This window comes from Rhinichthys klamathensis, unplaced genomic scaffold, assembly GCF_029890125.1.
Source record: "Rhinichthys klamathensis goyatoka isolate OS25496 unplaced genomic scaffold, OSU_Roscu_1.1 h1tg000201l_1, whole genome shotgun sequence".
NCBI classification, from domain to species: Eukaryota; Metazoa; Chordata; class Actinopteri; order Cypriniformes; family Leuciscidae; genus Rhinichthys; species Rhinichthys klamathensis.
This window is the reverse complement of record NW_026606727.1, coordinates 1,462,434-1,476,323: the sequence shown is the minus strand read 5'-3', so window position 1 is coordinate 1,476,323 and position 13,890 is coordinate 1,462,434.

The following is a 13,890-nucleotide window of genomic DNA, read 5'->3' as shown; positions in this document are numbered from 1 at the left end:
CATATCCTCCACAAAGGCATCTCAACTCAACCATCCTTGCCAAAAACACAGAACAAGTCAGTCTATAGTGTGGCCTTTGTTCAGGAAACAAGCGAAACGGTCTCTTTTGAGAAATGAGTTTTCTTTCTCATATCACACACGCAATATCTTTATCCTCCCTCTTTCTTTTGTAGTTTTTTAACTTGATCTCATGAGAAGTCACAGGAATTTGTATGAGATGCTGAACGTTGGGTCGTACAAAACGCGTATGACCTAGACCCAAATGTTAACCTCAATTTTAAATGGAATTAAATGCACTATTAAATGTTTTTATATGGTCATATTCATCTCATATGAATTATTACGAGATGTCACGAGAGCGTGTTGGGTTGGTCCACCATTTCTATTCCATTTTGGCAATTTTGAAAGGACTACATTGTTAAAGAGGAATTGGAAAGTATTTTACCATTGATCAAATTATACAAATCACATTTAAAGGAAGAGTTCACAAAAAAAAAAAAAAAAAAAAATATTGTCATAATTTACACACCCGCATTTAGTACCAAAATAGTGTCTTTTTTCTTCTGTGGAACACAAAAGAAGATATTTTGAGAAATGTCGATATTTTAAGAAGTGTTTTTTTATTTTTAAACGAGGGTGAATAAGTCATGACAAGTTCATTTTTGTGGGAACTGTTCCTTTAAGAATGACATGGAATCTGAAATTTGTTCTTTGCAACCAAGTCATTCTGGTCCATTCTATTTGATCTCCTGTTCCTTTTCCATTTAGTTAACCATATTTAATTATTAAATATATATATATATATATTTTTTAAGAACCGCATGTTCCGTCTCTCAGCTGTTTGAAGCAAACATGGTCTAATGGTCAATCTTCCTTGCCCCCCCTCATACTGCAGAATGTGCACGTCTTCTCTGATCTCTAGAGGTCATTCAGTTGGGACCTCATAGTCAATTTATTTCCTTCCGCACATCCACCTCTTATAGTTTTTTTGTGTTTATGAGCATGTGCAGCCCTGCAGAAACACTGTATCACTGGTTCTGGCTGAACTATTTACAGTCTTTTAAAACAGATTTACTGGATAAAAGTCGAATCCAATGTGTTGGGAACCTGTCGCAGTTCAAGGAAATATTACATCTGGTTGCCCCCGTTGTTAAATATGAGTTAAAAAGCTTTTCGTGTGTGTTGTCATGCACTCTTCTGCAGTTTCTTGTCATTAAACTATTAATGACACATTTACCCTCAGGCAATCATCTTCTGTCAAGTCAATCATGGAGGGAGGTCAGAAAGAGAAAAATGGAATATGAAGGAAACATATAGAATTTAAGAGCATGTATAAGAGCTGTAAAAGACAACTGCCTCTTTATGAGAGTTATTACTGATGGGCTAAATAATCATTCCCATAACACCAAGTTGCTTTCATGTTCACCGTAAAAAAGCCATGAAATTAAAATTGAAGTTTTGTGGCTTTTAGTTCATGTCCATTAGCTTTGAGGTCATCTATATGCTAGTGTACTCTTAAAAGTTGTTAAAATAGCAGACTCTGGTCTTTCTCCACCAGGAAAGCAGAAAGAAAAAAAGATCATCTTGCACTAAACTAACAACTATAAGCCATTAAAAAAAACCCAGGCAAGCTTTTTAAATATGTTCTACACCAACTTGCCCTGATCCATGCAGTTGAGATCCAGACTCATTAATCTGTGGTTCTCAAGGTTTATACAGGTTTAATTATACAAATAATACAGGTTTGAAGTATGACTGTTGATATATTTGGTTGTCGCATTATGTTATTTCTGTTGGTGAAATGTTAAATTTCTGGGTCACTACTGTAACCAAACAGAACTGCAAAAATAATGATTGTTGCCAATCAGCTTTATTGAACTGTCATTGGTAGGTCAAGTAGGGGGAATTCAGGATGATTGGGACACTTTTTGCCATCGAGATGACTTGGAAAAAGTGTTCCAATCAACCTGAATTCACAAGATAGTCCCGCCCCAAACTCACACTATTGGTTGAGCGAGTGTTTCTGTGTGTTTCCAACAATGTGTGTTGTCTCTGCATTAAGCTAGACTAAAAAAAATAATGGGTTTCATAGTGATGCAATAGAAGAACCATTTTGGGTTCTCAAAGAACCTCTCTGTGAACAGAACCATTTTTTTATTCATAATGTGAAGCACATTTTAAGAATCAAAAGAACCTTTTGCCCACTATAAAGAACTTTTTGTGCAATGCAAAGGTTCCATGGATGTTAAAGGTTCTTCATGAAACCATAGATGCAGATAAATAACCTTCTTTTAAAGCATAGGATGGGAGAAGAAATTAAATAGCCCCAAAAAAATATAAATGTATAATAGTTTACTCAAATATTTACATATAGGCATTTAGTAGACACTTTCATACAAAACAATTTATGATATAGCAATTTGTCAAAAATATTAAAATATCTGGTTGCTTTTTTTCCCCTGATTTTGATTTAAATTTGTGCATGCGTGTTTAAGGGCTTGACAGAGACCATCTCATGTCTTGGAATTGATCTCTTTTTGACATGCATACATATTCAGCAGCCCATGGTTCACCATCTCAATTATGCTTCAAACACATCCGCACACACCCGTGACTGACAGGGTGTAGTTCCTCAGCGTGTGTGTGGTACGTGTCCGTCAGCTGCTGCGTCATGAAGACAGCCCTTTCAATTTGTTTTTCCTCAAAGTGCTGCTGGTATGTTCTGTCTGTCTGTGGGACTTCTGCTCCTCGCCCTGATTTCTGACATCTGGGCTCGAGGGAGTGAACAGTTCAATCACAGGAGGGGTTGTGAAATGTCAAATACGATCTCTGGAACCGTGATGCTTACAAATAAAGCATCATATTTGTCTTTTAAGTTGAGATGGTTCACCCAAAAAATGACTTTCTTTCTTCTACGGAATACAAAAGCAGACTTTGAATCATTTAGATATTAGACTCATTAGAAATATTTTGTGATGATCATCAGTGAAGATGTCAGCTATTTATTTTTTCTCTGACTCTGGGTCCAGATGTTTAGACCTATCTGTTTTATTTCTCCCAGCATGCTCTTTGGCATTGTTTTGAACACACAGCAGCACACAGGGACAAAACGTTGCTGAAGGCAGAGTTGGCTGACACTCTGACAGGTTTTTTTATTTATTTTGGCATCGTAACTTCGGTTGACTTTGAGCCCCACTAACTATCACAGACCCTCCTGATGGGAATGCCAACAAGTCCCCCAAAAAGTTTTTCATGCCCTTAAGGAAGTGTTCATCAAAAACTGACAATTCAGTCGCTATTTACGGTGAGTAAATATTCCAAACTCCAAATTCTTATGTTATTCCAAACCAGTCTTACCTTAGAGTTTCCATACAACACCAAAGGAGATGATTTACATGAAAATCAAGTTTATATGTCTATGTGGTGTTTTTAATATGCTTTAAGTCCAATGTGCAAATTCATAAGTGAACACCATTTTCTCCTTAAAACTGCAGTGAACCAAAGACAGTCTCAAAAACACGGTTTGAAATCGCAGTTGTTCTCTACGTCTACGTTACAAATATGTTGTAACTAATCCCGTCAACATGTAGGCGGACTTTAGCATATTATGAACTGCTGCGAAGCAGGGGAGTATCAACAGTAGCAGGTTATCCTGGAATATTTTTCTGTTGATATGAAAAATCGGGTACATTTAGCAATACAGCGGGTGAAATATGTATATGATGCATATCACGGTGTTATGATGAACTATGCCTTTCTCCACTGACGTTCTAAGTTGTTCAAAGCATTTCTAAGGATATTGATTTTAGAAGGCAGACTGAGATGGCAAACGGGAACATGGCTTGTGTAACATTTGCAACACATTATTAGCTGTTTGATAACATTGTCAAAAGGCTAATCATATTAATTACGGTTATGTGTCCAACGTTGTAAAGAGCAATACAATGGATTAAACTAGTACTTCCACTTGCCATTATGCAGCGTTTACAGTAAAGTTGACCGAGTGGATCAGGTATTCTGAGCTTGTGTGATTGAGTGGAGGCGGGGCTAATTTTCATGTTTCCGTGTACACTAAATGAAGTAAGGGTGTAGAGTGAAATTCAAGCTATTTTAAGGCTCAAATACTTTTTTCATAGGACAACATTTTTAAATATGTCATTTTGGTTATCAAAGATGAGCTTTAAGGGATAAAATGAGTGACTATGGGGGGACTTTAAAAGGAGAGCAAAGGACCATAAGATTAGTCCATATGAATTGTCATATATTCAATTCAAATTTCAATTCAAATTTATTTGTATAGCGCTTTTCACAATACATATTGTTTCAAAGCAGCTTTACAGAAAGTGCATTTCAGAAATGTACATAGAAGAATATAGTTAGTTAATCATCATGTATTAATTTAGGGCATAACATATCGCCGGCGTTGAGTCGTCTCTTCACAGGCGTCGAGTCGTCTCTTCCCAGGCGTCGAGTCGTCTCTTCCCAGGTGTTGGGGCATCTGAAGTCTCCGTGAGAGGCTGGATACAAACTGGAGCTGACGAACGCTATTTACCTCGGGACTAGCGTCCCGAGATAACAGCAGAAAAGCAGATGGGAAATAATTAGCGTAGCTGGTGTTCATAATATTAATGCATTCGATCTGATTCAACAGTGGTATAAAAGGTAAGCATTATGTGAATGCTTGGCTGAAGAGATGCGTCTTTAATCTAGTTTTGAACTGGGAGAGCGAGTCTGAGCCACGAACAGTATCAGGAAGGCTATTCCAGAGTTTAGGAGCTAAATGTGAGAACGCCCTCCCTCCTTTAGTGGCCTTAGATATCCTAGGAATGACCAGAAGTCTCGAATTTAGGGATCTTAAAGAACGCGATGGATTGTAGGGCGATAGAAGGTCCATTAAATACACAGGAGCTAAACCATTTAGGGCTTTATAGGTCAGTAGTAGTACTTTGTAATTGATACGGAACTTAATAGGTAACCAGTGCAGAGATGATAGAATCGGTGTTATATGATCATATTTTCTTGACCTAGTAAGAACTCTAGCGGCTGCATTTTGCACTAACTGTAGCTTGTTTATTGAAGATGCAGGACAACCAGCTAATAAAGCATTACAGTAATCTAGTCTCGAGGTCATGAATGCATGAACTAACTTTTCTGCATCAGAAACAGATAGCATGTTACGTAATTTAGCAATGTTTCTAAGGTGGAAAAAAGCAGTTCTTGTAACATATGAAATATGATTTTCGAAAGACAAGTTGCGGTCTAGTATAACACCCAGGTCTTTTACTGTAGTCGATAAGGTAACAGGACATCCTTCTAAATTAAAGTTGTATTGTAAGAGATTTTGTGGGTAGTTTTTTGGACCAATAAGTAATACCTCCGTTTTATCTGGATTTAATAGCAGGAAATTACACGTCATCCAGCATTTTATATCTTTAAGACATTCTGTCAATTTAGATAAGTTAGTGTTTTCATCTGGTTGTGATGAAATATATAATTGAGTGTCATCAGCATAGCAGTGGAAATTAATTCCATGTTTTCTTATAATATTACCAAATGGCAGCATATATATTGAGAATAGCAGAGGGCCTAACACCGATCCTTGCGGCACTCCATAGTCTACTGACGTTATCTTCGATTTTTCCCCATTTAAACAGACAAAATGGTAACGGTCCGATAAGTACGATCTGAACCAGCTTAATATATTCCATATCTTCTGAAGTTTTTGAATACATTAAAGTCAATATTAATTGAAAAACTTGATCTATTGCCATAGCTCTTAAACCGTATTCATTTGCTCTTAAACCTATAGCATTTGCAATCGTTAATGTAAAAAAGGTCTATGGACTACTTTTCTGTTCTGTTCTTTTTTTCTTTTTTTGAGCTTGAGCCCCCAAAAGAGTGAGTAGATGATGGCAGAATTTTTATTTTGGGTGAACTATTCCTGTATTGACTTTATTGAAAGTTATTATAATTTATTATTATAATGTCTCTCTCAGATGTTTGAATTTCTAATAATCGCTTTTGCAAACCTCAGTTAAACCCCTAATTTCTTTAGCAATTCAATCTTAATACCGTCCTGCTTTTGCCGCTAAAACAAACCTGTCCTGCAGAACTCAAGGATGCGTGAACCAGGCGCCTGGGGCAAATGAGAAAACGATTAAGGTGAAATTATAGGAATCACTGACCATTTAGCTTAAATCACAGACTACAAAGGTGATTGTCAAAACCAGCTTGGTGTCTAATAACAAATCATTTAGGTGGCATTAATCCCAAGTCTGTTATTAGACCAGCCCTTTCCTCCTTGCAGGATTTAAAGCCTTTTTTCTCACTCTTTCCTGCTTCATCTGTTGGACTAAAGGTAATGCACTGAAATCTTCGTTTTTATTTATTTCTTTTCTGGCCGCTGAAGTTGAGAAGGTATCACGAGGACAAAGGGAGGTCACTCATGTCACGGTGCGACTGTACAGAAGGAGAATTATGTGGATATGCGTCATATGAAAGCACCCTCTTTCAATATTTCTCTCCGCATTGGTATTGGCCAGATATTGTGAATCCATGACCTCAAGACTCCTGTGCTCATATGCCATATTCTCAGTGAACGTCTCATAACAGATGCCAGAAGCACTGGAGAAAAGTGGCCACCATCATTGAAAGTGTATTCTTAAAGAAAAAGTGACCCAAATTTTCTAAACAATGTCAATTTACTTATTATTTACTGCCTTGCGTGTCATTCCAAACCTCAATGCAGGTATTTTGAAGCACATATGGATATTTTTTATAAAGCTACTTACTGTAGCTTTTTTCCGTGTATTTAGTATAGTGACCATGACTTGAAGCTCCAAAAAGACAAAGAATCACCATATCTCCATATCACCATCATATTTATTTTAAAGTAACTATTGTTCACTATATGTCTTTTGAAGTAATATGGTAGCTTTACAAAACAAAACTGAAGATGTCATCAACCTAAGTATTCCTTTCAGGGGACCTGTAATATTCTTAATAGTTTTTTTTTCTTTTCTTTTTTTTTGTTCCATTGAAAAGAATAGCAGCATACAGGTATAAAATGAATATGAGTAAATAATTCACAGGGACAAGAGAATAAATAGACATAATAAACTCTTTAAAATGGGAGAAAGTACTTCAGAAACTTCATGTTTTCCCTCACAGTTGTTCTTTTTTTAATAGCCTTTTTCATTAGTTTGGTAGAACAGTGGTCACTTTGTTTGGCAGGCTAATTAGTAAAAGCATCAAAGCGCCTTTCCTGTCGTTTTAGATGTGAGAATCAAACCAAAATAAAACAGCGCCTGCGTCCAAATTCAGCATCACAGACAGTAGAGTAATTAATGCTGTCGCCACCTCACGCATCTTTAATTCAGCACATGTTACATAAAAGCTACTTGATGTACTGTAGCCCAGTTCTGGGAGTTGTGTCTCTGTGTTTATATCTGACCCTCGAGAGAGGCCAGACATCTCTCTTTCCTTTCATATCCTCTGATCTTCCACCAACCCCATCTTTTCATCTTAACTCTTCCTCTGTATATATCACTAAAGCTCTTATTCCTCCACTCACTCACTCTCTCGTTCCCTCTCGGCCTCTTTTTTTTCTGTCGTCTTGTTTTTATTGCTGCTCTCTCTGGTTTATTGTGTGTATGTGCACGTTTATGTTAGAGCTGGGTTGTATGGTGGTATACATCATGCAAGGGTAGAGATCTGACAACCTGTAGAGATTTTGCTACATCATTTATACCATGGTATAGATGTATATGCACGGCTATCAGTATGCAGATCTATTTTTTTTGTTATTTACGTGTTAGAGTGATGGAAAAAAGTGGATGCAAAAGAAAATGTTTGAGAGACACAATGCAATGTAGAATGTGGTTGTCACTCACATAAATCATCTTACAAGATAATGTAGTCACTTTGTGTAAATAGATTTATTCCCTTTATTATAGACCTCATGTCGCAAAACATTGGATGGCTGTATTTTAAAGCTTATTTGTGTAAAACTTATCTGCAGATATATTTGTTTACAAAATGTAAATGCTAATTTATTCTCCTCCCCTGCTATATTTGCACCACATAGTTACACAAAATATTATAGATTTATATTCAATGTGAATGGTATTTTATGAAGTATTTTAGATATTATATATGATTTATGTTATGTAAAATTATATATAATATGTTTATATAAATAATGTATTCATAAACACAGAATATATTTATCTGTTTTATCTGTTTTTTAAAAATAATTGAAATATCAAAGACACGGCAGAGGAAAAGGACAACCAAGCTTATACAAAACATTATATAAACATTTATATTAAATGTATATTTTACAAATTATTTTAAATATAATAATAGTTATTTTATTAATACATAGAAAATTATATATCATATATACAAACAAAAATATTCTATGCCTTTCATTTAGATATTTTAATATCAAAGTATATATAAAAAAATATTTTTCCTGTATATTTCTTTAACGTGTTCTTCCTTGCTCATTTCCTCTTCTCGCCTTCATTAAGTAAACTGAGGGCCGCTGACAGCCCTCTAAGAAAATAAGCTTTGACACATCCAAGTCATGCTAGAAAACTTAATGTAGGCATATTTTAATTCCGTGACACAAATAACATCTCCTAAGTTGACTCAAATCGTTTTACTCGTAAAGTACTAGCTTTCGGGTTAAGCTTTCCGCGACTGCGCAACTGGGTTATAGGTTGCCAGGTTGAGATGACAAACAGGTTAAAATTGTATATGGTGTGTGAATTGTGTGAATATAATTCATTTCATAAGATCTGGCAACTGGTCAACATTAGACTAACATATTGGTCAGATTATTCATAAAGTAGTTTGGGCCATGCAAATTACGGGAGTTTCCCGGGAGAAATAACAAACCGGGAGGGGTCCGGGAGATAGGGCTAAAAAACGGGAGAAACCCGGGAAAAACGGGAGTGTTGACAGGTATGGCTTAAGGTGTGCCTTCATCTCCTCCTTCTACTGCTGCAGGTGAGCTGGTGAATGATTACAATCACATAATATCTGGTGTCTGAACTTTTTTCTTCTGTAGCTTTAGAAGCTGCACTCCGTAACTTGTTTTGTGTTCAAAATGTACAAAAATGATACAAGCGAGTACGTCATGAATCTATTTTCCAAACCGTGTTTTTGTCGTATCCTGAATCACTACGGTACACCTATAATAAGTGTTTGTATTCAGCCTATTTTAGACTGGTTCGGGTCGTACCACTGCGGAGTAGCCCAGTACCTGCAAGATGTATGCAGTTCTGTTTATCAACCGCTAGAGCACCACAAGTTAAGGACTGCGGCTTTAAAGAAAATTGTCATACAATAGAATAGCAAGAAAAGTTCACCCACCCATCCATTCATCATTTGCTCTTTCTGTCTATCTTTCAATCCATCTATCCATCAATGTTCCCTCTAAGCTGCGCGCGTGCGCGGCCGCGCACTTCTGATGCCTCGGCCGCGCACTTCTGAAGCGGCGGCCGGGCAGAAAAGAATAAAATGCCACGCAGAGGACTGACGCGAAATGTGTGGGGAAATCCATTTGATTGTAGTTTAAGTGAGAAATAATTTCAGTCCTCTGGTCAACCGCTATAGAGTGAAAACTGGTGAATGCAGTTTACAGGTTTCATAGAAAGAGAACGATGTGAGCGCGTGTGATTGGCAGTGAGTCGTGTGTGCGGACCAAATAGCTCAATACGAGACGCAACGAGAAACGCATAGACATGTGAAATAAAATCACATCATAATGTTTTAAAGAAGAGTGGTTTGATTAAAGTGGTGGAAATAACGGTTGATGGACACAGAACGGTAACAATTACACACCCACCTGCGTGCAAATTCAAAATAAATCATTAGTTTAAAATAAATAGATGTTTTTGTGTAGCTAAAATATGTAGCTATTAGATCTATTTAAATGCTTCAGTTTGTTTTCATATTATAATAATATAATATGTAAATAAATTGAAGCATTTAAACTGATATATTATATCACTTCAAATACTTCAATTCGTTTTTTTTATATTATATTATATTAGGCCTATATTGTATTATATTATAAGCCTAAATAAATAATCTCACAAGGGTATTGTTTAGGTTATATTAGACCTAGCCTATATTTTATTATATTATGAGCCTAAATAAAGATTCTCACAAGGGTATTGTTTAGGGCTCCTTGCCATTAAAAAGTTTGAAACCCCCTGCTAAAGAAAATATTGGAAATTCATAAGCAATAAACAATCATTTAACTTTGATGGTTTAATGCTTCCTGTACACAATTAATTGACTGTACAAAAACACTTTATGGTTTTCCCAAACCATCTCAGTGTAACAGCTTACTTTTCTTTCATACTATATTCTATTATTGTAAAGAATTGAACTGTCCTGCAGAAAATTTAGTAAATTATTTTTCATAGGATTTCTTGGTAAAGACTGTTCAGTTAACAGCACTGTAAAACAAATATCAGGTAACCTAAAATGTGCTTCATTTAGTGACTTCTTAATTTGTTAAGAAGCTTGTTTTTCGAAAATATGATTTAATACCAATAAGTTACATCAAGGGTCAAATAAAAGAGAAATGGCACATTCAAGTTAAAAGTTACAACTGAATGTTGAAACCATTGTGTTTCTGCGTATGCTGTACAGGTCAGGTATAAAGAATATTTTTGCTCAGGTGGCGAAAAATGTCTAGCCTGACTACGTCAGACTTCGTACTTCCGCTCAATTTCATTTCGCTTCTGTACTCAGTCTGAGACAGCGGCCTATCTATCCGTTTTCCTCCGGCCTGAAAACAGCCGGGCCAATCAACGAACAGAGAGCGGGCTGAAAGCCGTGACGTAGTCGCTAAGCGCCGAGTTTAAGATTAGGTCAGGGAAATCGAAAACGACCGCGGATATGGAGACGCGGATGCAATTCGCTCAGTTGTGGAGAATATTACCGGCATTAGCAAACTGAAGCCCGAACAAGAAGAGTGTGTATTAAACATTTTGAATGGAGGTGATGTTGTGGCCCTACTCCCTTTGGGAAAAGTTTAATTTATCAACTATTACCGATCGTCAGTGAGAAACTGGGGAGCCTTTTGACAGGTCAGTGTCTCCTTTCTTTTCCAGGTCTTAAATATTGCCATGACATGCTGTAATCTTGCAATTAAGTTGCAGCATTTCCGACAGACTCGAGATGAACAAAGAGCTGTGTTTAACAGAACTAATCCTAACTTTGACAGTTGGCTGCAAATATTTTTTTGTTTCTCTCTACTGTCAAATATCAGTTTAGAGGCCCTGATTGTACCGTGGATGCGTAGATTAACTTCGCATAATCTGCCAAAGTCGTTTACAGCCATGTTCACTCCGGTATTTCGCTCGCATCATCAAGTGTTTACAGCAGGTTTACAGTGGAAGTTTGATCATAGATTTGAGTTCGATGCATGATGTCTGTGGTTCGATGCGGCTGTGTTGGCACATAACATACGTCATATATAAACTTATCTGATTGGCTTACGGGTAACCAATGATTTTAAACTTCAGACAAGCGCCCCCTAGCGAGAGAGAAAACACTTCTCTATTATGCCATTACAGACTCTGTCTAAGAAGCAAAGTGAAATAGCAGAGTCTGGTATTACCAGGCTAAAAAATGTCCGCCCAATAGAAGTTTTGCTCAGCAAGAAAAAAAAAATGAGAGGGAACATTGCTATCCATCCCTCGTTCTTTCATTCTTTTTATTCATCATTCTTTCATTCCATCCATCCATCCATTGTTTTTTCGTTCTGTCTATCCATCATTCCATCAATCATTCTTTTGTTCTGTCTATCCATCATTCCACCCATCACTCTTTTGTTCTGTCTATCCATTATTTCATCCATTTTTCTTTCAGTCTGTCTATATTTACATAACTCTAGTTAGACACCTATAGAAATGCTATATTTATTTAATATATTTCCATTTTATATCGTATCATATTTAAAGAATACTTTTTCAACACTTAATTTCCTACAATTCATTACTTTTGTTGAATTTCTTTTCTATCAGTTTTATTTTACTCCAATGCTAGAACGTTTGTGTGTAATAACTCGAAATATTAATCGAATTAATGTTAACATTTTCTTGCAAGCTTAGTATTGTAGTATACCACGTTGTTTAATAATATATAAGGCAGATTGTTTTAAGTTCAGTTTATTTACACCAATCAACACACTGCAATACACTCTCTCTGCAATATTCTGTTCATAAGTCTTTCTGCTTTGATAGGGCAGAGAACCTTTGGTCATGGCCCATGGTCCTAACCTTCATCCGGTGTAGTTGGAGGGGAATGGACCCTCTGTTGTTAAGCGAAGGTATGGGCCGGCCTGTTTCTTACCTCCGGCTCTGGCCACAGCTGCTGAAGACAGGCTTTGGCCGTTTTTTGAGCCCAGCACCAAGTTGACAGGCTTTGAGATCTGACCTCACACCCTGAAACCCAAACCAAGGTGACATGTCCTGGCCTGCCCCTCTGAGTCTGTCTTTCCAGTTTGATGTATTGCCATTATGAGGAATGGCATGGCTTGAGGACAAGAGGACTCAAGGACTGATTGTGAGTGTGATGGGGGCGCAGGGGTATTTGGACCCGTAGCAAGGACCCTGTCCAGCCCTCTAAGTCCTGACATGGAGGCAGGAGTCGTGGCAGCCGGCCCTTAACCATGTGTGTGCCCAGTGCTGGCAGGCCTGTTTCTCTGCTCTCTCTCGTCCCTGTGTCAGATGGCATGATTCGGGCAACGTTCAAGAGCTGCCAACCCGACTGTCTGTCTCCCTGTGGCAGTTCCCAATCTCTCACTGCGACGGAGAGGTCACCTCCCGAACGCCAGCTGACTCCTCCATGCTCATTCTCCGTCCTCTAATATATCGCCGCTTCTTCTGTGCTGACCATCTTATTAGAAGGAGCTCCAAGTGATAGATGTAGGTTGTATAAACAGTCGAAGATGATGTCTTCAGGGTTATCTGCTCCCTGCTCATCTGCCAAGTCATTAAGCCGAGAAGCATCCTCTACCAATAGTAACAGCTTGCTGATTTCACACCTTATTTTTCCTCATAAAAAGAGATTGATCTGCGGAGAGTTCTAGAAGCGAGAGGCCCACCCACACACCACAAGCTGCAGTTTCTGCTTTTATTTTGGTTCTGTGTATGTAGTTAAATGTGCTGCTTTTCAAAGGTTCTCATAATTATGTACTCTAAACACTGATATATTATTAAGGGAAATCATATAACTTTAATTTAGGGATATAATGCAATATGCTATCCAGAAGGGTTGGGCATAATTCAAAATTAATCAATTGGCTCCCTTTTAGTTCATGAGTTGAATTTAATTGGCTACACCCCACAGGAAGTCGGGAAGTTGAATTGCAAGAGAAAGAGTAGTTCATTTGGAATTTCATGAAATAAATTTTCATGAATTCAAAACATTTTTGCTTCGACTGAATAGTTGGCTTTATCTGAGAGCATATTGGTTGATTTAAAAAATTTTTTTTTTTTTTTTTTTGGAAATGCCTATAGAAATTCTGAATGGGTACTTCTGGAACCAACTTGCCTGATGAAAAAGCAGGCTTTTTTTTAACTCTGTTTTCATTAGTTTCAAGGACAAGGTGGTTCTGTGCCAAAGTGCATATAGGATCTGAAGCACAACATCCTAAGGTTTGAGAAACAAAAATGGGATATTGCTCACTGAAAAACCTTGGTTTGCTGAATATTAGATCCCTTTCTACAAAAGCACTTTTTGTAAATTGTATGATCTTGAGTTTGACAGAAACCTGGCTAAAACCAGACTATTACATTACTTTAAATGAGTCCACCCCCTAAAATTACTGTTATAAACATGAGCCTCGTCTGAAAGGCAAAG